The 24,769-nt window shown below is 52.4% G+C and overlaps 1 protein-coding gene across 5 annotated transcripts in view; it reads right to left on the bottom strand.

Annotated features, from left to right (window-relative positions):
- The window catches only part of TSPAN18 (tetraspanin 18), a 211,407-nt gene that overhangs the window by 61,834 nt on the left and 124,804 nt on the right, over positions 1-24,769 (bottom strand). For all 5 annotated transcript variants that reach the window (XM_025266177.3, XM_025266176.3, XM_025266181.3 and 2 more), the window contains one exon: positions 10,224-10,364. The gene's annotated coding sequence lies outside the window, so the exon portion shown is untranslated. The remainder of the gene's footprint in view (positions 1-10,223; positions 10,365-24,769) is intronic.

Consider the following 24,769-nt stretch of genomic DNA (forward strand, 5'->3'; position numbering starts at 1 on the left):
CATGGTTGTAAAGCTGTCTAGTTTAAATATAAATGAGAAGTCAGTATTTATCAAACCTTGGCTTCCCAGGTCACTCAGTGGTAAAGAATCCACCTGCCAATGCAGGAGACACAGGTTCAATCTCTGGGTTGGGAAGATCCCCTGGAGAAGGAAATGGCAACCCACTCCAGTATTCTTGTCTGGGAAATCCCCTGGACAGAGGAGCCTGGTGGGCTATAGTCCATGGGGTTGCAAAAGAGTTGGACACAACTGAGGAACTACACAGCAATATTTATCAGACCCATCTAACATGAAAGAAAACCAGAGCTATGGAAGCTATGTCACTTGCCTGAGACTGCACAGGAAGTGGCAGAAGTAAGATTTGGACCCAAGGTCTACGTCAAGCAGGAGAATAACTTTCAGAGCAATCTGAATGAAAGTGGATTCTTGGTTATTAGTGAGCTCCCCATCACTAGAGGTATGTAAGCAGAGGCTTAATCTCAAGAAGTCTAAACAGATGACCTTGGAAGCCCTCCTAGTCCACTTAGCTTGCGAGTCCACAAATCCATGCTGGTCATTTTCCTTGAGAGTTAAAACTGAGAGGAAAGTAGAAAAGCCTGAGCCATTTCTGAACCCCTGAGGGAGGGGATGTAGAGGGCAGGGCCTGGCTGGTATGTCCTCAGCTGGAACCATAGCTCCTCTGAGCTCCTGCCGCACACCACAGCTGATTGCTGTTTGGGACTAACATGATACTCGAATACACTGGCTGGACCGGGAAGAGCATCACCGGGCTCCAGGCAACTGCACTTCATCATAAACTAGCCCTGGGAGTGAGGGCAGAAAGAGCAAGGGCTGCCATCCCAAAGCTGCTGCCCAGCCAGGCAAAAGGGCCCTGTCTGGTCCTCTAGCCAGAGACCTGTTTCATACCTGCCCCACCTGTGACCTGCAGGGGCACTCGGATCTGGCCTCCCTGAGGACTCCGCATCCTCCCAGCTCTGGACTCACCATGGGATGAGCTCAGCAGAGGCCCCTTCCCAATCAAGAGCCCCAGGCCTGGGAGAGGCCCCGGCTCCCTTTCAAGTGCCAGCCTGGCCCTGGAAGACAGCAAAGGGGGCTGGGCCTCAGAGGAGGGGCCTGGGCTGGGGGCTTCCTCTGCCTCCTCCTCTTCAGGGGGCTCCCCAAGGCAGCACTGAGGTTGGGAAGGCCAGGGGCCCTCCGGACGCACACCGTCATCCACTCCGGGGCCCTCCCGCCTCCCCAGCCTCTACCCTGCTCCATCCTCAGAGGGGATCTCCGTTTGCTCTTCCCTGTCTTGGTTCCTCCCTCTGGACCTAGATCCCAGATGTACAGAAGGCACTTTAGTCTTTTCTGCTCCATTGTTAAGGAATCTACCTGCAATGTAGGTTCGATTCCTGGGTTGGGAAGATCCCCTGGAGAAGGGATAGGCTACCCACTCCAGTATTCTTGGGCTTCCCTTGTGGCTCAGCTGGTGAAGAATCTGCCTGCAATGTGGGAGACCTGGGTTTGATCCCTGGGTTGGGAAGATCCCTTGGAGGAAAGAAAGGCTACCCGCTCCAGTATTGCAGCCTGGAGAATTCCATGGACTGTATAGCACGTGGGGTTGCAAAGAGCTGGACGAAACTGAGCGACGTTCACTTTCACTTTCACCCCAGAAACAGTGACTGGAGACTCTGGGGATGGAAGGCATGAACGCAGAGACTAATTGCAGTACAAGACAGTTACAGCAGCCTTTCAATGTCTTAAGTCAGGCAGGGCCAAAGATGGTTACCTGGGCTCTCGTACTCTCCTGAGAGAATGTTCCAGCAATGGGGTCAGGCTCCTCCATGATTCAGGGCAGCCCAGCCCCATGCTGGCTCCTTCTCTTCATCTGCTGCAGGCTCAGCCATGCCCTCCAGAAGACAGCCCACCCCCTACTATGATCTAGGAGCCCCACGCTACCATCCATCTTCCCCACCATCCTTCCTCTGCATAAACCCTTCCATGGCTCCCCGGCACTCCTGGGGAAAAGCCCAAACTCAGAGCACAAGACGCCTATTGATGGTGCCCTCCCCTCCCCCACGCCCAGCAGCACCCCTCGTAGCTCCTTGAATGCTGGGGCTCTATCACGCCCCAGGGACTTTGCATGGGCTGATCCTTCTGCCAGGAATCCACTCCCCTCCCCTAAGTCACACACAGATGTCTTTGTCCACCTTTAAGTCATTCATAATCCAAGCCTTCCCCAAGACCTCCCCCTTCCCCAGCGTGGGCTCCTTCACCCCTCTAAGTGTGAGTGCACCACAGTGTGTTAGAGCCTGGCTGCCGGCCCACTGTTCTCAAACTTGATCTTGCATCAGAATCCTCTGGAAGGCAGCAGAGAACACACACAGGGAAGAGCAGACTGTCAGAAGGTGGACAGGAACGTGCAATTGTCTTGCTAGGAACAGGGAAGCTTGAGCTGGACCGAGTCCTGGGGCACGGTGACAAAAGAGGGCCTGGCCACATGGCCAGACTGTGTCTATGAGCCTCCCACCTCAAGCTTGGTAGGAATGTGACCCCTCATGCTACCCCCCCAGGACTCCAGGACACAACACTGGAGACCCTCAAGGCTCAGAGCAAACTGGAGCCAAGGACACGCAGGCTGCCCTGGCTCCAACAGGACCACTGGCACTGACCGCAGCACTTTGGGCCCTGATGGCCATTTGATGCAACGGCCAACGGTCCACTGCCCCCTTCTGACTGTCTATCTGCCCTTAAGGCAGAAAAAAAGCCTTCCCAGGCTTGCCAAGCTCCGCATTCTAAGATAATATTGCTGGGGAAGGGGAGGGAAAGAGCTGGAAGGTGGCAGAGAGTGGGTGGGGGGTACTGGCTTTTATATTCAAATCCTTTCACTTGAATTTTTAAGAAGCATGTATTACTTCTATACCAATAACCTGCAAAAATAATTTTTGTCTTAAAAATGCAAAGCACTCTGCAAAAATGTGTTCAGAAGGGAGAAGTCTATGCCACAATAGCTTAAGGGGTCATTAAATACATCATCATCCTCTTGCGCGTCTACCATGAGCCCAGGGCGCTACTCCACGCTGTAACACCCATTATTTAATCTAATGCTCATCACAGCACTGCGAGTTGGAAGCTATTAGTATTATCATTTTCTAGATGAGAAACAGAATTTGATTCAGGCTAAATAACATGCCCAAGATTACCCTCCCTCGGAGCGGGGGTCTGAACTCTCGCGTGTCTGACAGACAGATGTAAGGTCTGATAGACCTCAGGTTTCGTCCTTAGATCAGGGTACACACCACGCCGCCTCCTGCAACTGAAGCTGAAAAACTGACAGGCCCCAAAGCCATTTGTTTGGTGTTTACTCCAGTACTTGAAAACCACTGGTTTTGCACAGGAACCCAAGTCAAATTGTCAAAGAAAAACAAACCCAGGATCTGGTATCACCACATCACCTGGGAAATTTGGGCCAAGGCGAGGAAAGAGTGTGAGACAGTGAACCCACTGAGATCCACCCATCTGTCCAGCCATTCCCCAACCCCTTACTGAAGCCTGGCATGCCTGGCTCTGTGCTAGACGCTGGGGACCGGAGAGTGTGAGATGCCCTCAGCTACCAGGAGAGGATCGGGTGAGCGCAAGGCAGACAGGAGCCCGTAGTGCCCTCCAACTTGCCAGCTTTGTGTCCTCCAGAAGGACCCCGAACCCTGCAATCCGGGACCCAAACAAGCATTACAGGCAGTGAGAGGAAAACACAGCCCTATAACCCAGGCCCACTGCCGGCCTTTCTCTCCCAAATGCCTTCCTGTGCGTAATGCCAAGCTTGGTCTTGGCAATCCAGTCCATGCATACACCAGACCAGCTAGATGTGGCGGATTCTGTGGCATTTCATCCATCAGCCCCGAGACGGAAAGGAAGGGGTTATGCAAAGCTCCAGGAACTGCAGGGAGCAGGATGGGATTTCTCCCCACGTTCCAACTTGCAGACTTGAGTGCACTTATGCCGCCATGAGCTCCTCTGTCCAGTGGTATCCACTGGGCCAGCTGGAGGGCAGAGACTGCCCCAAGCACAGTCTGAGCTGCTGAGAGCAGGCAGCGTGGGTGCCCCATTCAACAAGATCAACAGGATCCCACGTGCCTCTCAGAGACCCGGGAACACGGCAGCTTTGATGGATGAATGAATGAATGTGATTTTGAGGAAGGCAGCTATGTCCCCATTTGGAGATAGGAGCGGTGTGACTCTTGACCCCATCACCCGATTTTTGGGGACATGGACATAGGCTGCCTTTCAGGCACCTATACAAAGAGTCTGTTGAGGCGTCCTCCCACAGAGTTATAAAACTGAAAATATAAATAATGTTAACACCAACAGCATCAGCGCTACGTCACAAAGTACTGAGCTCCGGCAGGTGTGCTATCAAGCACATTATCTCACTTAGCTATTTCATTGCATCTTCACATCAGTCCTGTGAGAAGCAGAGTACTATTAGCCCCAATTTGTAGATGAGAAAACTGAGGCTCAGAGGGCCAAGCCTGTGCCAGTAGCAGAGTTGGGGTCTGCACCCAGGTCTGACTCAGAATAAAAGTTTAAAGCTGGAAGGGGCCTCACCCCTCATGTTACAAAGCACAAACTACAGCGCAGGGAGGCTGAGGTCCTCAGTAGCACAGCTGGGCCAAGAACTCGAGAGTGCCCCTACCTTCAGCGGCCACTAGGCCGGCTGCTTGCAACATGGTCCCTGATTATGGTTTCGAAGTTCTGCAAAGAACCTTGAGATGGGAAGATTAATTATTCTTGGTTGGTGTGCAGCACTGTCTCTTCTAAAGGGCCCCTCCAAAACTCTTCCTCCTGGGCATGGGAGGGAAAAGGAGAAAACAGAAGAGCCACTCAGCTCCAAACCCAGCCCGTGGTTTAAGGCAGCCTTGTGCAGCCAAGCCTGGAGGACTGCACAGAAGAAGCTGAGTGCCTTCATCTCACTCCCTACCTGGCACAGTCTTCCCAGCTCCAGAGCTCCTGCCTCCAGGCTTCAGCTCTCACTGTTCTTCCTCCTAGAAAGCCCTCCCCCTCAGCATCGTCGCCTGTCCCATGTCCTACCCAGTTTTCAAAGCAGATCAAATACACTGCTTTCCCCTGATTTCCCAACCGCTATCACCACCTAGCAGAGTCCACTTGAACTGGTCTTTGAACCTCCTAGCCTCCCTTCATATTTCTGCTCCAGACTCTCCCATTCTCCACCTCAAATGACAGGACTTACTTTCATGTCTATCTCCCTTATAACCAGGTGGCTGGGAGCAGGGCCCCTAGCGCTGGCCGGGAGTGGAGAGGTTGGCCTACCCTTGACTTGGGCACACCCCTGACTGTGTTTGTATACAGATCTCTAACCTTCCTTCCTCTTAAGGGCCCATCACCAGCTTCATCTTAAACTCTCAGTCCTAGAGGGTGAAGACCAAATCATACCAGTGTCTCTGCAGCATCAGTCATAAGTGGGGGCTTTAAAAAATAATGTGGAAAATAATTGTGACAAGCATCCGCCAAGTCCAACTACAGTTTGGCATTGAATGAGACACTATATGAGGGGTTGGGGGCATAAAACCCAGAGGAAAGATCCTGCCCTCAGTGGATCTCACAGAGGAGATCGGAGGGATCCTTGAGGGCAGGAACCTTTTGACCTTGCCCACGCTTAATTCCCAGCAAATAAACAGTGTCTGGAACCCAGTAGGAGCTCAAAAGACAGCGGCTGTAGAAATGAATTAATACATATTGACCCAAGAGCAGTGAGCATCCCATATAAGGCAGGGTGGTGCTGAACGCTGAGTTGGTCTGTGCGGTGAGTCAGAGCTGCAGAATTCACAGGGGAGAGAGATGGAAAGAGAGAGAGAGAGAGAGAGAGAGAGAGAGACGGGTACAGGGCCAGGAGGTTTGTGGTTGACCGAAATCAACAAAGGGTAGATCTTAAAAAGCACTTGGCCACAGTTGCCTGGGAGGCAGCATCAAACACTGTGGTTTTCCATCTTTTTTTCTGCAGAGCAGTCTTTTTTCAAATGAAATCAAACACCGTACCGTAAATGCATAACAGAGCTTCCACAGTGGACGTCAGCTGGGGCTATGAGGCTGGCCTGCAAACCCAGGGACTCCTGGGGCCCCTCCAGCTCAACCAGTGACCTCCTCCTCTCCTCTCCCATCCCTCCGAGAGGCCCCAGGAAGGAGGTGGCTGAGGGGAGGGCTGTGGGCCCTCTCTGGGTTGTCATAGGCCAGGTCTTCTGGTAGGCCATTTAGGGCAAATAAATGCTGAAGTGGGCTTCCTGGTGGCTCAGCCATAAAGATCTGCCTGCAATGCAGGAGATGCGGGTTCGATCCCTGGGTTGGGAAGATCCTCTGGAGGAGGGCACGGCAACCCAGTCCAATATTCTGGCTGGAGAATCCCATGGACACTGGAGCCTGGCGGGCTACAGTCCATAGGGTCACACAAAGTCAGACACGACGGAAGCAACTTAGCACTCACACACGCAAATGCTAAAGTAGCTCAAGAAACTTTCCCCAGCAATGAGGGAAAGCAAAAGGCCCTCCCAGCAAGGGAAGGGCAACCCAAAGCCTCCAGGTAAGTGGTAGCTGTTGTAACTCAGCTGGTCAAGAATCCACCTGCAATGCGGGAGACCTGGGTCTATCCCTGGGTTGGGAAGATGCCCTGGAGAAGGGAAAGGCTACCCACTCCAGTATTCTGGCCTGGAGAATTCCATGGACTGTATATAGTTCACGGGGTCGCAAAGAGTCAGATACGACTGAGTGACTTTCACTTTCAAGTGGTAGCTGAAATAGTGTGGTGGTTACTAGGGAACACAAGGACTCAATTTAGGACGCCCTTGCTTTCTGGACTATGCTTTTGGAAAGTGAAGCGCTGCCTGCAGAGTGTGTGTGTGTGTGTGTGTGTGGCTTTCAGATACCAGATCCACTGAAACTGAATGCATCTGTCAGAGAGAAGCTACCTGGGTGCTGTAAGCCACAGGAAGGGTCCATTTAGGACAAACCAGCCCCCACCCCCTGCCACGGCACCAGTAGGGAGCACCTGTTGCTGTATCTGCTCAGCATCCCTTCTTCCATCTTCTGAAAATAGCACCCGGGTTTCCCCTTTGGGGTACAAGCCCTCTCACACTTTGAGGCTGAATCCTTCCTCTCACAACACACACACACACACCTCCAAACACAGACCACTCAACACTGGCCTAGTCTGCTCAATGAGCACATTCTCTCCTTCAGTGATTGGTCAGAGGTGGTCATGTGACCCAAGACCAGCCAATAAGCTTCAACTCTGGGACTTTCCGTATTCCCTGCAGCCGACCTTCACTTCTGGCTCGTCACTGGTTCTTCTCACCTGGGCAGCAGCTCTAGCCTTCCCCTCAGACCCAAGGACCAGGCACAGGCCAGTAGCCTGTGGGGCTTACCCGTACCCAGCGTTCCCAGCTGTGTGGCCCCACCTAGGGTTGTGTTTTGGCCGATCTAGTGAGATCCCTCCAACCTGGGCTCTAATTCACTCCTGGGAAATAGAAGCGCTCCTTTCATTGGGTTTGCCATGAACAGGATGTCAGCCTGGAGCTGCTGGCTGCTGCCCTATGCCACGTGGGGAGTGTTTACTAGGGACTTAATCCCACAAGGAAGGAAGCAGAAGGCACAGACCTGGGCATCTCTTGAACCTTGGACACCAATAAACAGGCCCCAGATTGTCACGATATTGGAAAACAAAACAAACAAAAAATGAATACGTTGCGTATCTTCTGGCTTTATCAGGTTTGAAATGAGTGTTGGCTCCCAAATGATGCAGCATCTGACCTCAGTTCAGGCTTTGCCTGGCTTCCCTGGTGGTTCAGACAGTAAAGAATCTGTCTGATAACGCAAGGCACCCAGATTCAATCTCTGGGTCGGAAAGGTCCCCTGGAGAAGGAAATGGCAACCCACTCCAGTATTCTTGTCTGGAGAGTTCCATGGACAGAGGAGCCTGGGTGGGCTCTAGTCCATGGAGTTGCAAGGAGTCGGACATGACTGAGAAACTAAAACTTCACTCATCACCCCCACCCTACCTCACCACCCTGTGTCCGCTGCCCCACCTAGGGGTCTCGTTTGGCTGATCGAATGAGACCCCTCCAACCGGACTCAGATCCATTCACTCCACCCCCATCCCTCCTTGTTCTGTTCACTGAACTTCAGTTCTGCTGCAAGAAACAGACACCACACAGTGAATGAAGGCCCCCCTGAGCTCGGGGTGGGAGGAGTCACCCCGCGGCTTTGGTCTGTGCCTTAAAGAGATCTGTGAAGGCAGAGGCAGTGGGGAATGACTGGGCTCATTGTCAAGCAGTGGGGACTGCTCCTCGATCTTTTACCTGCTGTATCGTCTTGGGCAAGCTGCTCTCTCTGTCGCAGGATCCTCAGCTTTAAGTGGGGATCACAGCACTACATCCCTGACAGAAGGACAAACATCTACAAAACAGACAGCACCAGCTGGTGGTGATGAGATGGCACAAAAGGAGCTCTCACTCGCTGCTGGTGGGGATGCAAAGTGAAGCAGCCACTTTGGAGACAGCTTGGCAGTTCCTTAAACAGCTAGATACACTCTTACCAAATAATTCGGCAATCATGCTCCTACATATCCACCCAACTGATTGAAAAGTTATGTCCACACAGAAACCTGAGCATGAATGTTTATAGTAGCTTTATTCATAATCACCCCAAAATGGTAATAACCAAAATTTCTTTCAACAGATGAATGGATGAACAAATTGTGGTGCCTTCTGTGGAATATTACTTAGTGATAAAAATGAATGAGCCATCACATCATGAAAAGCCATGGAGGCATGCATATTGCAAAGTGAAAGAAGCCAGTCTGAGAACGGTGCCTACCATGTGATTCCATTATACGACGTTCTGGAAACGGCACAACGGAGGCAGTAAAGGGACCACCGGTTTCTGGGGGCGAGGGAGAAGGCGTGGAGGGTGAGAAGGGGCCATCTCCTCTGGCAGGGCAGAGGCCCCTCAGTAGCCATTGCCCCTCCTTTCCTTTTAATAGAATTCTAATTGGACGGATAATCCCCCAGAATAAAGACTCTAACCCCCAGCCTGTCTTGCAGCTAACTGTGCCACAGGACTCCATTCCGGCCAATGGGGCCTGGGAGGAAGTGATGCGCGCACCCTCATCTCCTTTCCCGATCTCTTCCTTCTTGCCGACCAGAATGGAGAGACTGTCACGGGCCATCGTGGGTCATGTAGACAAGCAATGGGTACAGCCACAGGACAAAAGGAACTCGGGTCCCTAATGTTTTTGTGTCAAAGGATCCCTTTAGCTTAGAAATTTCCTTAGAGAAAAATCAACCTGTCTCTTGCTTAAGTAACTTTAGTTTGCCTTTTTTATCACATACAACCAAGTGATTATCCTTATAAATGCAAGGACCGTCAAGAATTGTCCTGAGGATTCTGCATAATATAGGTAAAACAGCTTCACTCACTCATTCATTCATTCAGCAAATAACAGCCAGTTTACTCTGATGAATCAGGCGGTAAAGCGTCTGCCTACAGTGCAGGAGACCTGGGTTCGATCCCTGGGTTGAGAAGATCCCCTGGAGAAGGAAATGGCAACCCACTCCAGTACTCTTGCCTGGGAAATCCCATGGATGGAGGAGCCTGGAAGGCTACAGTCCATGAGGTCGCAAAGAGTCGGACACGACTGAGTGACTTCATTTTCACTTTCTTACTCTGCTGGGATCTGGGGGTTCAACTAGGAATGAGACAGACAAACCCCTGTCCCCTGGAGTCCATATTCTATTGCAGGAGACAGACAAGGACTCAACATGAGGATGAGTTAATTACAGATTGTTACAAGTACAGTGATGCTGTTAGGAACAGCTAATGCTTACTGCATTCTAAGCTTACTACATGTCCTGTTCTAAGGGCTTTTCATATATTATTTCATTTTATCTTCACCACGAACCCGAGAGAGGGGTGCTGTTGCTTTCTCATTTGACTGAGGAGGAAGCAGAGTCATAGAAAGGTTGAGAAACCTGCCCAAAGTCACACAGCCAGTAACTGGTGATTCAGGATTGGAACCCAACTCTGTTCGACTTTAAAGCCTTAACCACTGGGCTCTCCTGCTAATGAAGGGAATACAACACGACACAGTGATAAAGAATGATTAGGGTGTCTTCCGATGGCTGCTGTTACCAGCAACAAAACCAGCAGAAGCTGCTAAACACCCCAAGCTCCCTTACCTGGGTAGCCGGTGTTGAGAAGTCTGGAAAAAGATTGTGCCCACGCTTTTAGGAGTTCAAATGCAAAGGGTTCACGTTGCTTTGTTGACAGTGTCGGAAGGTCTGGTCCCTGCAAGCCCCGGCTGTCAAGGAGATGCCCACCTATGAGAGACAAGCAGAACTGGTCACGATTGCTAGTGGGGGACCCCATCAGCTCCCGCTGCCCAAGGTCTGTTTAAAATGCACTCCAGGCCCTGAGGAGAGAGTGCGAAGCGTGGCTGGTGGGCGGGAGCCTGGGCCTGGGCCTCAGGATTGGGGAGTCACCCTCTAGGTCCCAGCTGAACTTGCCTGCAAAGAATTCCAAGACACAAAGATATGCATACGCCTGTGTGTGTACGTCCTGAATAGAAATATGCAAGCGTCACGCCCACTGTGTCTAGCACGGCGCCCTTTGCAGAGCAGGAGGCTTGATAAATGTCTCCCAATTTGCTTTGATGTGAAACATCATTTTATATGTCTGAGTGAGTGGGAGGAAACTGAGAGTTCACGCGCATTGGAGGATAGAATTTTTTTCCTTGTGTGAAAATACACTCCTCGGATGCTCCATCCAGCTAGACCAATGGCCTCGTTTTACCGATAAAGAGACCCCCCCACCCAGAGAAGGGCAGCGACTTGCCCAAAGTCACAGAGCAAGTTGGTGGCAGAGTGAAGCCGAAACCACAGGTTTCACCTAACCCATGGCTGGGTGCTCTCTCCCGGGCCATGCCCTCCTTTGTGGTTGTCAGACGGGTACCCTCTGGAGCAGCGTGGGCTCTGCTCCTGGCCTGACAAATGAATGCTGCTCACAGGCCTGAACGAAGAGTGGTTCTCTGGCTGCGTCCAAGCCTGGACAAGCTATGGGAGGTAGTGCTCACGGTGGCTGGGAGCATGGGCTTGCAGGCCAATGGACCTCCGTCACATGTCGGGGCAGCCTCTTTCCAGGAGTGAGAGACCCTGGGGGAAGCAGGCGTCCTCTCAGAGCATCAGCCTCCTAGTCTGCAGAACGAGAAAACAAGTAGCATCTCTCTTGAAGGATTGCAGGGAGTGAAAACGACTCTCCTAAGTCTGTGGGGCCACGGCAGAGCATCTGGCTCATAGCCATCACTCCAAAAAGCTAGGGAGGCGACCCAGAGCGGGGTCTGTGAGAGTCGGAGCATTGGACTTGGGAGGTGCCTTGCGCCTTTGGCAAGTCTTTAGACAAAAAATCTCTCCATGTTGCCAGTGATTCGTGTGCTCAGCTCCCACTGTCCATCCCCGTCTCCCCCTTCACAGCCCAGCGTGGGGCCTGAGCACAGTGTACCTGCCTCTCCCTGCTGGCTGCAACTCCCCACCTACCCACGGGCTCCCCACACCCCAGCCCACATTTCACCAGCCAGCAAAATGCAAATGTCATCAGCACGGGCAAGCTGGTGAGCTAATGTCACCAGACGGCACATGAGAACTGGGGCGGGCTGCAGGGTGGGGGGCGAATTCCCCAGGAGGGGTGGCGTTCCCAGCTTTTCCCAATAAGGGTATGATGAAGAGCTAAATGAATGGCTGCAGGAAAGAGGTGACCGTGGAGACCGTTCTGGCAGCCTCTCTGCAGCTGTGGCTTTTTCCAGGTTCACCATGGCCGCTTGTGGCCCCTGCTTCAATCCCCATCTGGATGATGGATGTGTCTCGGCCTCTCTGGGCCTCCACCTCCTCCCCCAGCTGATGAAGAAGCTCATAGGCGGGACACTCAACCTCCACCCTCTCATTTCCATCCCAGCCCACGCTCCCTAAAACCTGATGAGAGAAGTAGACCACCCCCGCAATTAACATGGCCGTGGGGGGTGGGGGGCATCCTCTCTCCCAGGAGGAGGTGGCAGCATTGGACCCCTTGGATCCACAGGCAGGAGTTCTGGGTTCCAGCCCCAACACGGAGCTTACTTGCCCTGAGCACTCAGGCACATCCTCTCCTTCGTGGGGTTCTTAGCTTCTCTAGTTGTGAAAGGGGGTGTCAGACTCACCACCAGTCCCAACAATCTCTCCAAGTCAGCTCTAACCACCACCACTCACCCCACCTCAAGCAACTCACAGGCAGAGATGCCAATGTGAGTTTCCTTCTCTCTCTCTCTCTTTTTTTTTTTTTTGGCTGTGCTGCATGCTTGCGGAATCTTAATTCCTTGACCAGGGATCAAACCCGTGCACCCTACAGTGGAAGTTCAGAGTCTCAGACCCTGGAGCACCGTGGAAGCCCGAGGCTCCTCCTTCTCTAATGCCCTTATGATGCTGGCCCTGATGGCACCAGCAGGCACATTAAGGCTTCCTGGAGGAGAAGGCAGGGGTGTGTGTGTGTGTGTGTGTGTGTGTGTGTGTGCATATGAGGGCAGGGCACTGTGGGCAGGGTGTCCAGGTGAGTGAAGGCATGGGGAGACCCAGCGGTGGGGGAAGGACTCGGAGCCAAAGCTGCCCATGAGGTGGCTGGAAAATGAGATGGAAGAGTCCTGTGGTCAGTGCCTTCCACACATGTTCCCCTTTAATCCTAACATTGCTAGCTTTCCCAATTTATTGATGAGAAACTGAGGCTCAGAGAGGTTAAATAATGAGCAGAGTCACAGCACCAATTGCATTTGAACTTCAGAGCTGATTTAAGAGCAGAAGCTCTTGACTGCTGTGGGATGCTGCTGTCTAGACTGTTTAAAATAGAGGGACCACTAGAGAAATTCCGGAGCCTTTGTGTCATATAACACATGCAAGGAGTGGGGGAGTTGCGCGTGTGAACGGGTGGACATTGTAAATGTGGGTGGGTCACTGCTGAACGAAGTTGCTGCCCAAAGCCGGGGCCCAGAAATGCCGAATGGAGAGGACATGGCCGAGTGGCCATCAGGGCTGGGGAGTGGGCAGGCAGAGGGCCCGGGCCACCCCACGGTGGCCCCTGAAGCCCTGCTCTGCTGGCTATGAGTTGGGCCTGTGCTCCCAGGTCCCACCTTGTGGCCTGGCCAGCATCACTTATCCCCGGATCCCATGCTTCCCTGACTGCTGCCCAGGAGGGTGGCATGTCCTGCCCTTGGCCTCTTTCTTGACTCAGTCTCCTCCATGGTCCCTGGAGTTGCCTGCCCCAGCCAGGGACAGATCCTGCAGACAGAGCCTGGTAGACACCTGGGGCTGCTACCAGCGAGCGGGGAAGCCAGCAGGTGACTGGCACCTTGCACCCTTGACCAGTAGACCTGGACTCCAGCCACTAGCCACTGGCTGTGTGATCGCAGCTGCAGCCCACCTCTCTGAGCCTCAGGGATCCCCTCACTGAGCTGCTAAGATGACCACCTAAGGGAAAAGGCTTGCAAACCATAACGTTCCGTGCCCACAGAGAGGGCTGTGGTGGTCAAGGCAACCCAGGAAGTAGTAGAGAGTTCCTGAGATAACAATGACTGGGAATCCAGCCAAGGCCTTTATGTTAAGTCCCCCTGCTCCTCCCCTGGGCCTCAGTCTCCCCATCCATTAAGCAGAGGGTCTTCAGGCTTGGATACGGAGTAGTGCTCGGCCCCTCTGTATCTACTGTTCTTCACCATGATTCGCCATTAAGGTCATGGCAGGATTTCACTTGCCAGAAACCAGAGGGCTCTTCATGCAGCAGTAAGCTGAGTAACTGCGGCCCAAGATGGGGAAGTTTCGGCGGGTGGAGAGAGGTTTCATGGTTGCATGTTCAAGTCACTGACCAAGAAGGAATGACTGAGCAGACAGAAGGAAGCGTGCAGGAACAGACGGAAGCAGAGCTGCTGGAAGCTGATAGAACTTGGACAAACTCACCAAGTTTGCACTGGGCTGGCCCTGAATGAGAAGACGCAAGGCGTTCTATTTCCTGGAGACCTCCAGGTACAGGAGCACTAATGGAGCACCTGTTGTGTACTGGGACTCTGGGGTTGCTAGGTGAGGTACCAACTCTGCTTTAAAAACAGCTCCCGTTATAGGGAAGAGTGACCATGCCCAGGTCTCCATACTTCAAAGTGGCTTTGGGGGGCTCATTACTTTGCTTTCAGTTCAGAAGAAGGAGGGGCCCCTTCCTGCTTGGGCCCCAGGGAAGGCTTCCTGGAGGAGGAGGCAGATTTGAATGCATGGAGATGAGGGCACGGTGGGCAAAGGGACCAGGGTGAGCAAAGGGAGGGAGGTGCTTAAGTGTGCAGTGGGTATTCAGGACTATAGGCAAGGCTGTCCATAGGGGTAGAATGAGAAATGAGATAGGAAGGGGCTGGATGATTTAGGTCCTTGAATGCAGGACCAAGGACGATGAACTCTATTCAAAGGCAATGGGGAGCCACTGAATGTCATAGAGCAGGAACATGCTTTGCTGCTGCTGCTGCTGCTAAGTCACTTCAGTCGTGTCCAACTCTTTGTGACCCTATAGATGGCAGCCCACCAGGCTCCCCGGCCCTGGGATTCTCCAGGCAAGAACACTGGAGTGGGTTGCCATTTCCTTCTCCAATGCATGAAAGTGAAAAGTGAAAGTGAAGTCGCTCAGTCGTGTCCAACTCTTAGCGACCCCATTGACTGCAGCCCTCCAGGCTCCTCTGTCCATGGGATTTTCCAGGCAAGAGTACTGGAATGGGGCCATTGCTTTCTCCAGGAACATGCTTTAGGAGATTGAAAATAGCAAGGAGACCAGGCAAGTGGACACAGATAATGAGAGGATGGGAGGAGTAAGGGCAGGGCCTGATGGTGGGGATGGAGGTAGATGAAGCGTTGATGGAGGGGAGGGGAAGGTGGGGGGGATACTGAAACTGGTGGGTTGTGGGCAGGCGACACAGGTGTGTGCAGGGAGACGATGGCTGGATTAGGACATGTTGGGTTTGCGTCGCAGCTCTGTTGCTGTCCTCATGCATTCTCTCAGGCAAGTCAGTTTACCTCTGGGCCTCAGGGGCCTCCCCTCTAAATTGAAAAAAATAAAGAGATGTGGAATTCAACCAGATAATCTATAAGAGGTATTCTGAACAAGCTAAGTGACTGTTGTAGGCTTGCTTTCTAAAAGGTAAGCATTTATTGCTTTTATTAATTAGTGGTGACCTTCCCCTATTACAAATGAAGACACTGCAGTTCAAGGTCAAAGCAGTGGCTGGAATTGGCAGTGTTGGGCCTCAAATCACAGGGGAAGCAAATTATGAGCAAATAAATGTGGGATGACTCAGAGAAGAGTCTTGATTTTAAAATATTGCTAAAGAAAGGGCTGCTTTATGACTTTTGTGCCATGTGCTTATTAAACCCAAGCTATAAATGTGAACTAATAAGTAAAATGAGTTAAGTTAATGAAAAAAATCAACCTTCAGGACGGATCCATATTACCTAATGGCAGTCCATAAACATAAACATAAAATTTTAAAATACAAGAATGAATTGCAATGCCCAGCAGCTCAAGGAATCTGCAATTTCTCTGCCTTAAAAATAAAAGCTATTGATTTTAGCTTGGGTTCTCATTGCTCATGAGTGAGCCTTTGAGAAGTCATAAAGGAAGGAAATATTTCCAATTGTTTACTCACTAAGGATCATATGTATTGAATTTAAATTGTCTCTGATTCCTAATTAGTACAAACCAAATTAGAATCTGAGTACAGCAGATTTGGAAAGGCCCCTGGAGACATGTAAGCTCAGTGTTCTTTGTGTTATAGGCCTGGAACCAGAGGGACAGAGAAGGAGAACTAGCCCAAGATCACATAGCAGGTAGGGGTAGGAGGGTCCAGGCTAGAACCCCAGGCTCCGGGCACCAGGGTCAGCACCCCTCTCTGGTCTCTGCATCGTCTGGGATCAGATTGTTAAATCCAGGGTGTGCAAGTCTGTTACCTGGGCCTTAGTCCTGGTGATCCTGTAATAAGAACTTTCTCCTAGCTCTGGGGAAAAGTCATCTGCTCAAGAAAGGACCCTCAAAGCCCAACTCATCCAATACTGATAGCAAAGGGTGTTCTGAGAGCCTCTAGCACATTGCTGTGTATGGGACCCCTGAGTCCCTGTGCCCATCCTGCTAGCCAGGCAGCTCAGCCACGAAGGAGACACACGGGGGGCCTGGGGTTCTGTTCTGAGAGTGGCTGCAGGGTGGCATAGCCCAGGCCCAGGGCAGTTCCTCCCCGTGTTCCCATGAGCAGGGGGCACAAAGGCCTATTTGTATGGTGAGGAGGGGAGGGGTCGCTTAACTCTGCCAGGCTCTCCCTCCCTTTCTCTCTCTCACACACACACCCACACCCACACCCACAGGGACGAAGGAGCTTTCCATGTGGCTCAGGCACGCATGCGTGCACACATGTATGTTAAGCTTCAGCCCACACTCGATTATGAAGCAGATGTTTAATTACTACCTGAGTGTTATTAATCAACACGATTAATACACAACCCATACCACATAATTACTTTGCAATTACACCGAAACGAAATATTTTATTGCCGAGGGTTTGATAATTAGCCGGCCTCGCCAAAGGATAGGTATGACGGGCAGCGATTTTTCTTCTCTCCTTCCTTTCCCTTCCTCCCCTGCCCTCTCATTAATATTCTGGCCGATGTCCCCACCAGGCAGAGCAAGGAGCCCAGGCAGGCTACCGGCCTCCTCCCTGCAGTGCTGCTTCCGCACTGACACCAGTTTTAATGTGATCCTCATTCGTCCTGTGGAGAAGGAAATGGCAACCCACTCCAGTACTCTTGCCTAGAGAATCCCGTGGGCAGAGGAGCCTGGTGGGCTGGTGTCCATGGGGTCGCACAGAGTGGGACACGACTGAAGTGACTTAGCAGCAGCAGCAGCATTCATCCTGGTCCTCTCCACTCAGCTCTCCAGCTTGGAAATGCACGTCCTTTGCAGAAATGAAGCCGGCCTCCCACCGGCCTGTGGATCGAGAAGCAGAGGCCGGCAGGGGTTACCTGGGGGTGCTCTGCAGGCAGCTGCCTAGAGCCGAGTCTCAGCTCTACCAGTTACTCACGGTGAGACCTCTGTCGGGTCAACCATGCCTCAGTTTCCCCAGGTGCAAGATGGAAAGGGAACAGTCATTACTTCAGAGGGGTCTTGTATTGCATACGATAGAAAACATAAAGCATTTAGTACAGAGCCTGGCACGGAGTCACTCCAGTAATATCTATTATAACTACTAGTGTTATTATTTGGGCTTCCCTGGTGGCTCAGATGGTAAATAATCCACTTGCAATGCAGGAGGCAAGGGTTCAGGCCCTGGGTTGGGAAGATCCCCTGGAGAAGGGACTGGCTAACCATTCCAGTATTCTTGCCTGGAGAACTCCATGGACAGAGGAACCTGGCGGGCTATAATCCATGGGGTCACAAAGAGTCGGACACGATTGAACTACTAACACATAGCTATTATTTACCCAGAAATGGCCTCTCCAGGATTCCTCCCAATCAGAGAGTCTCCCAAACATTCAGGTTTTTGGATTCCACTCTCAATCCCTCACTTAGAGCTCGGTCCCGTCTACTAGGAAACAGCTTCCCACCTTGCCCTCTCCCCTCTGCCGGCCACATCCATGGGCCCCACTTCCCAAATCCAAGCCTTCATCCTTTCTCTCCTGGTCCACGGCCATTAACCTCCATGCCATCTCCCTGCTGCCCTCCCCCTATTCCATCCTCCACTGGGCAGGGAGACAGGTCCTCAGAGAGCAGAGCTTGGACCATGCCACTCTCCTGCTCAACAACCGTCTGGAACTCACTATTGCCTATGCCACCTGCCCTTGCTGGATGATCACCAATGCTCCAAATTCCATCATTGCTTGGTTGCATGAGCACCTAAGCTTTTGAGGATGAATGAAGGAATGAATGTCTTGCAAGATTTGACAGGCATTCACAGCCACCAAGCTGGGATGCCCCAGAGCGTTTTATGAGCCTGCATATCTCCATGGACTTAGGTTTATCTTGGAATTTGGGGCTTATTCCTCACTGGTTATTTCCCCTCCCCTCTCCCCCCACAAAAATCTTCAAACCAGCTACATTTAAGAAGGATTCAGGACTTCTCTGGAGACCCAGCAGTTAAGACTCTGGGCTTCCACTGCAGAGGGCACGGGTTCAGTCCCTGGTTGGGAAACTAAGATCCTGCATACCATGCAGTATGGGAAAAGGAAAAACGAGCAAACAAAAACCCCGAAACAAATAAAACCAACCACATCCATAAAAAAAAAATAAAAATAAAAATCCATATTTTCAGACACAGAAACCACAGGTCCAGCTGAGCAAAGAGACTATATCAGGAACCTCCGATGCAGGGGCCAGTGTATGGTCTGCTCAAGAGTGAGTGCAGGGACATGGTGGCAACTCCAGCAGGGATGGCACACACCGGAGAGAGCCAAGGGCTGGTGGCGGTGTGCTTGTGTGTGCAGCTGTGCCCGGTGTGCATCAGGTACACTCTTCTTTGCACAGACAGGGCCAACGGAGCTACTTCTCATGTGACTTAACTCCTTCAGTTACAAAAATATCAAGAACTGTGAGTCATTCATTTACTTGAAGTGAGAAGTGAAGTCGCTCAGTCGTGTCTGACTCTTTGCGACCCCATGGAGAGTGTAGCCTACCAGGTTCCTCCATCCATGGGATTTTCCAGGCAAGAGTACTGGAGTGGGTTGCCACTTCCTTCTCCAGGAGATCTTCCCGACCCAGGGTCTGAACCCAGGTCTCCCACGTTGTAGGCAGACACTTTACCGTCTGAGCCACCAGGGAGGCGAGAGTTCATTTATTTGGTAAACATAAAACTCTGGGCTCCGGAGTCAGCCCACTGGTGGAATCCTGTCTCCACCTCTGACTAGCCATGTGACTTTAGGAAAATCCCTGAACTTCTCTGAGTTATTAGCCTCAGTTGTTGTTCAGTTGGGAAGTCGTGTCCAACTCTTTGCGACCCCACGGGCTGCAGCACGCCAGGCTTCCCTGTCCTTCACTATTTCCCAGAGTCTGCTCAAACTCTGTCCATTGAGTCAGTGACGCCATCCAACCATCTCATTCTCTGTTGTCTCCTTCTCTTCCTGCCCTCAATCTTTCCCAGCATCAGGGTCTTTTCCAAAGAGTCGACTCGTCACATCAGGTGGCCAAATTATCGGAGCTTCAGCATCAGTCCTTCCGATGAATAGTCAGAATTGATTTCCTTTAGGGTTGACTGGTTTGATCTCCTTGCTGTCCAAGGGTTAGTCTCAGTTATTAGCTGCAAAGCGAGGCTAATCATAGCTCCTACCAATAGCATTCTTGTGAGAAGGTCATGCGCACTCTGATCACAGTGTTTGGCATATGGGACGAGCCAGACAGTGTTAGCTATTTTGTTATTATTAGTAAGAATAATGGGGCTTCCCTGGCAGCTCAGATGGTAAAGAATCTGCCTGCAAAGCAGGAGACCCGAGTTCGATCCCTGGATTTGGAAGATCCCCTGGAGAAGGAAATGGCAGTCCACTCCGGTATTCCTGACTGGACAATCCCATGGACAGAGGAGCCTGGTGGGCTACCGTAGTCCACGGGGTCACAAGAGTCAGACGCGACTTAGCGATTAAACCACAGCAAGAGCAGTAAACCCTGGGAACATACAGAAACTCAGTGTCTGAAGCAGAACACGGCAGGTAGTTCTAGACCTATGGGTGGAGACGTTCCTGCAGAATCATTACAACAGAATGCAGGAAAGTGATATTTGTCATTCATTTATTCATTCAGCAAACACTCCCAAGTGCGACTGTATAAATCTCCGTGTTAGGTGCTGCGGGAGGGCAGAGGTCACGTGGCAGATGTAGTTTACAGGGAGCTGGGGGAGGGCAGAGGCTGGGAAGCACTTCAAGCCTTCATTTTAAGGGCACTCACTGCTGTGCCTCCAAAGGCTCAAATTGCTGCCCGTCCCCAGGCGCTGGATGGGACGGATGGCAGCACGGATGAAGGTGTGGGAGATCGCTCCTAGACGAGTGGGCTCCGGTCCAAGGAGAAGGTGAAGAGGAGGAAAGGCAGAGGGCCCAGCCCCGGCAGTGGCTCAGGGGCCTTCCCTTGCATGACAGGTGGACGGAGCAGCCAGCAGGCTGTGCTCTGGCGGAGACGTGAAAGGGGAGACGAGAGGGAGCCGGTGGTCACGGCTGCGGTGGCAAAGCCTGGGCTAGTGGGGAGCCAAAGGGAATTCACGGAGGGGCTGATGGGGGCCCCTCAGGTCCAGGGTTTTCCTTCTTTGTCCGAAGTTCAAGCCTTGTTCTTTGGAGCTCTGAAGCCTCCCTCCTGGGAAGCTGATGGGAACACTTCCAGGGCACGTCGGATCGAATATTTCTCTTGCCTGGAATTTACATAAAGCTCCCAGCTCAGCCACAGGGCAAGGCCACAGGGCCAGTGCCCTGGCCACCAGCCTCCAAAGATGCAGTACTAACCCGGATGACACTCAGGGAGTGTGACCCTCCAGGCAGATGTTGGGAGGTGCGTGCAAAGCCAGGGTGCAGCTGTCCTCGCTTAGAGCCAGCCGGGCTCGCTGCTGGCACTTGCTCAGCTATATACGACGAAGGTGGCGGAGCATGGAGGTTTCCTTCCTCGCCCCCTGGGCCTCCTGGGCCCCCTCCCTCCCCCGGCCCATTCTGGCTCTTCACTCACACATACACATACAGACATGCACACACACACATACAAGCACACGCACGCGCCAACACCCAAGGCAAACTCTGGTCTTGGATTAAAGCAATAAGGTCAAAAACATCAAGAATGCTGACCGCAAGTCAGAAACCTTTGTTCTAGTCTCAGCTCTGGGACAGCCTTGCTGTGTGCCCTGGGCTTCTGTTTACTCCTCTACAAAATGAGACCTGTGTGCTAAGTCACTTCAGTCGTGTCCGACTCTTTCGACCCCATGGACTGTGATCCGCCAGGCTCCTCTGTCCGTGGGATTCTCAAGGAAAGAATACTGGAATGGGTTGCCATTTCCTCCTCCAGGGGATCTTCCTGACCCAGGGACTGAATCAGTGTCTCCTAAGTTTCCTGCACTGACAGGCAGGCTCTTAACCACGAGTACAATGATCTTCAATGCTCAAGGGGAAGGGGGCCAAGTTCCCGCAGATGGGCAAAAGTGAGATGAGCAAGAATCTGGAGAGCCTGAGTCTTTGGGGTGACATGCCCTGTACCTGGGAGAAAGCCAGCCAGGTGCTGACAGATTCAACAATCTGGGGCTCTTACAGCTTTATTGAGGGTTGGGGATGAGACTAAATTCAAAGGCTGAGCCCGTGGTTCATGATGAGATTGGAAACCTTATGTGAACCCCTCTATGCCTCAGTTTCCTCACCTGTAAAATGGGTTCAATGACATTTCTCATTCGTAAAGTTAAACAAGAAGACACAAGGAGATTGCCCAGCACGGTGTCTGGGCCCATTTCGCCTCAGTAAGTGGGAGCTTTTGTTAGTATTACAATTACACCTCCAGCCATGTCGCATCTGGGGGAAACCCCGGCTGCAGCTCCCTCGCTGCTCTGTGCCGCCCTCAGGCCAGCAGGGACTCTGGGAAGGGGCTGGTCCTCACAGGACGGAGTAGAGGCCTCCCAACCCCCTGCCAGCCCCGCTCTGAAGGGGCACTTGCCTTGTGACACCTTAGCCACATGCAAACACAGCTCTGGACTTAACATCAGTTTTCTGGACAAACAGTGGCCACGTCTCAGAGCTCTGGAGAAAGGAACACACCATTAGGGCTTCTAACCTCCCCTGAAATGTGTCCTTTTTATTCATGAGGGGAATGTCTCCAAGTATTGTTAAATACCAATGAGAATACCTCAATCATCTGGGGACAAACATCTCTGGGGAAATCCCAACCTTGGTTGACCCTGATGCTGAAAGCTCCAGCTGCATTTCTCATTCCTGGAGGAAGGGAGCTAAGAACAATGGCCTTCCCCACTCCTGGCCCTGGGGACAGGGGTTACTAGAGATCACTAGCCCACCTCCAGTCTGCAGGAGGGAAGGAGCTCCCGCAGGCGGGGTCAGGCAGGAGAGACTGGTCCTGGGACGGCCTCCACGCAGATGGTGAGGGCAGTAAGCCTGACGCCGCCCACCCGAGAGGTGCCCGGGGGCTACAGTGGAGCCGCTGCCCACAGGCATCTGGTGTGTCCTCCTGTGGACCCTAGTGGGTATTGTGCTCAGATACTCAGTTGTGTCCAGCTCTTTGCGACCCCATGGACTATAGCCTGCCAGGCTCCTCTGTCCATGGGATTCTCCAGGCAAGAACACCAGCGTGGGTTTCATTGCTCTCCTCCAGGGCATCTTCTCGACACAGAGATCAAACCTGGATCTCCTGCACTGCATGCAGCTTCTTTACGGCTGAGCCACTGGGGAAGCCCCCTCGAGGATGCACCCCTCCCTTGACCACAGCCATGATGGATGCAAAATCTCCACGGGCACCTTCTCCGGGGGCACTGCTGCCTCTGGCTGTGTGGGTCCACATCGCCCAGTGATGCCTGGGAAGCTAAAGCCCTGTCCCCATCCCCAGGCATAGCCCATCGCCCCCGACAGAGCGTGCTGGCCACAAACTCAATGTCATTCACACCCTGGAGCTCCCCTGAGGTCCAGCTGAGGCTAGAAAGCTCTTGAACCCTGTCCCTGCTTAGCTTCTTCTCTGCCTTGTCCTGCTCCTCTCCCTGGTCCTGAGAATCCTCCCACGATAATTCACTTGCACAACTGACCCTGTTCACGTTCTGCTTTTAGACAACCCAACCTAAGTCACAAGGAAGACAGACACAGCTCCTGCCCTCTTGGGAGTCTGCACCCAGTGGGAGTCAAACCTGAGACACAGACTGACCATGACGCAGGTCCTTCAACCACGACCACTGCTCCCCCACCGGACTGAGCATCAAGAGCTTCGGACATGCTGGGCGAACCCCATTCCCTTCTGACATCACTGAACACCAACAACAACCCAGCCAAGAAGTTTCGTTAGCTCCTACTTGATAGATGGCGCTGAGGCTCAGAGAGGTTATCATTTGCCCAGGGTCACTGGCAACTCCTATGTGGCTGTACTTGGATTTGACCTCAGTTCTGCCTGATTGCTGGACCCCAGGGCTGGACTCCTACTCACAGAGGGGACCTGAATACATCTGAGATGGAGGGCAGGGATTCCCAGTGGCTAGGGTCATCCCTGGGGCATGACCCAGGGAGGCATGAATAGCTGGCTACTCCCCTCTGCCACCTCCTGGGATGGGCGGCTCAAGGACAGCAGCCAGTGGAGGCAACTCGCCAGCGGAGAGGGAGTGTGGGTCCCCGGTGGCTGCTTCCCTGGTGCCGTCCTGGCCCCTTCCCACATCACAAGCCTGGGGGTCTCACCCTCTCAAACAAATCTCACGCATCAGGCTCCTCTCCACCCCTCCCCCAATTCTTGTTATGTCACAGATCTTGCAGCTCGGCCAGGTGGATAACAGGCAGAGAATGGGAATTTTTACCTGTTAATTCAGTTTCTGAGCCCCTGCTGCTGGCCAAGCCCAAACAGCTCCATGTCAGGCTCTGAAAGGATTGGAAGGGGGAGGGGGCAGGAGGCAAATGGGGGAAAATTACCCCTGCAGGCAGTGGCAGCTCCCCCACCCCCAGGCCCAGGCATGAATCTGACAGCCAGGCCCCTGAGTGAGGGCGGTGCAGTGGGGCTAGGGCAGGCTAGCCTCCTTGGATCCAAGAACAGGATGGGGTTCTGGTTCCAGAGCACCAGCCACCTGCTCAGTCTGCCCCATCTTGGAGAGGAAAGGGCAGAATGCCTCAGTCAGCCCACCACCTGGGGATGCAGCTGAGCCCACACCCTTCAGCTCTCTGCAACAGGAGCTCTCCCAATGCACCCTGAGCCCTGGTTACCCTGGGTGTTGGGCTTCATTTAATCCTCAAAAACCCCGTTCCATCGACCACGTATGGGCAAATATCATTATCATCCCCATTCTACAGATGCAGAAACTGAGGTTCAAAATGATGCAGTATCCTCAACAAGTTCAACATAAAATCACCATGTGTGTGCATGCAAGCTCCGTTGCTCAGTTGTGTCCGACTCTTGTGACCCCATGGACTTGGGCCTGCCAAGCTCCTCTGTCCATGGAATTCTCCAGGCAGGAATACTGGAGTGGGTTGCCATGCCCTCCTCCAGGGGATCTCCCCGACCCAGGGATCGAACCTGCATCTCTTGCATTGGCAAGAGGATTCTTTACCATTGTGCCACCTTATGAGCCAGCAATTCCACTCCTGAGTCTGTGCCCCAGAGAACTGAGGACAGGACTAAACAGGCACTTGGACCCAAATGCTGACAGCGGCAGTATTCACTAGTCAAAAGGTGGAAACAGCCCAAGTGTCACCTGTGTTTACACGGATAAACATAGGAATGTACTAGATCCATTCAATGGAATATTATTCTCTCAGAAAAAGGAAGTGGCAATACATCCTACAGTATGGATAGACCTCCAAAACATTAGGCTAAGTGAAAGAAGTCAGGTACAAAAGGCCATGTGTTGTATGATTCCATTTATATACATTTTCTAGAATAGGTCAGTCCATATACATAGAAAGCCAGAGGCTGCAGGGACGGAGAATCCCATGGACGGAGAAGCCTGGTAGGCTGCAGTCCATGGGGTCGCACAGAGTCGGACATGACTGAA

The sequence above is a fragment of the Bubalus bubalis genome, chromosome 16 (genome assembly GCF_019923935.1).
Source record: "Bubalus bubalis isolate 160015118507 breed Murrah chromosome 16, NDDB_SH_1, whole genome shotgun sequence".
Classification (NCBI taxonomy): Eukaryota; Metazoa; Chordata; class Mammalia; order Artiodactyla; family Bovidae; genus Bubalus; species Bubalus bubalis.